Genomic DNA, 1,413 nt, shown 5'->3' on the forward strand with positions numbered 1-1,413 from the left:
ATTTATTTATTTTCGGAACCGGGGATTGAACTCAGATGCTTGCGCTTGCCAGGGAAGCACTTATTCTACTGAGCCATCTCCCTGGCCCTTTTTAAAAAAAATTTTAATATATTTGGTTGTGGCAAGATCTCACTATGCAGCTAGGACTCATAGTGATCCCCTTGCTTTCAGCCTTCCCAGTGCTGGGATTACAGGTATGTGCTACCACCTCTGCACTCTGTCCTGCTCAGCATGCCTGGGGCTAGGGCTGGTGTGGCATGTGGTGCCAGGGATTGAACCACAGTCCTTGAACTTCCTTAAGCTTGCCTAAGCAGGAGTTTTAGTATGCTGAGCTACCTAGCCGGTCCCTAGTAATGTTTTAAATGTGGAAATAGGATCTTAGTAAATTGATCAAATTCCTTCAGACTTGTTTTCCTGCTGTCTCAGGCTTACAGGTGGTAAAGTTACAGATGTCTATTATAGCTGACTGGCTAAACAATGTACTTATTTATTCATTTTTGTATTTTAGGGAGGAGTCTACAGGGTGTTCAGGGTCTCACTACTAGATCGGACTTGTAGTGATCTGTCTGTTTACAGCCTCCCAAGAGCTGGGATTACAGGCGCGCGCCACCATGCCTAGTCTCAATGTGCCCTGGGAGGGGAGGCAGGGCCAGCACGGCAGGCCCAGGGATCAAATCCCTGGCCTCTGCACCTACTTGCAGGCACTTTAATCCACTGAGTTATTCGGCCAGCCTAACAATGTAGTTGTTTTTTTTTTTTTTTTTTTTTTTTTTTGCGCTTGCCAGGCAAGTGCTTATTCTGAGCCATCTCCCTGGCCCCTACAGCAATGTAGTTTTGTGGTAGCAATTATTCTAAGAAGAAACCATAAAGGAACTTCCAAAATGCTAAATGTGAATAGAACAACAAGAACAAAAAATCACATAGGGGGCCTGTCCATTAGCTCAGTTGTTTAAGTGCCTGCTTAAGCAAAATAGTCAGGCTCAGAATTCTGTGGTTCGATTCCCAGATCCTCATGACTTACCAGACCTGCCCTTAAGGCATCCTGAGCAGACCAAACAAACAAACAAACAAACAATAAAAAAACCACACACACACACACACACACACACACACACACACACACACACACACAGAGTTCAGTATGTCTCACTTACTTTTTATTCCTGAGGCAAAATACCTGATGCCAAAATTTAAGGAAGGCAAGGTTTCTTTAGCTCACAGTTTGTGGGGGTTTTAGTCCTTGCTCACCTGGCTCCAAGACAGAGTACCACATGGCAGAGGGGAACAGTTCATGATGGTAGAAAACAGCAAAAGCAACACAAGAGCCAAAAGGAAGGATCAGGAGCAAGCCTCTTTCCCTCCCTTACATTGGATGCAGGCTACCCACCCCAAGGTGGATGCAGCACTCACACC

The sequence above is a fragment of the Octodon degus genome, unplaced genomic scaffold (assembly GCF_000260255.1).
Source record: "Octodon degus isolate 3935 unplaced genomic scaffold, OctDeg1.0 scaffold00315, whole genome shotgun sequence".
NCBI lineage: Eukaryota > Metazoa > Chordata > Mammalia > Rodentia > Octodontidae > Octodon > Octodon degus.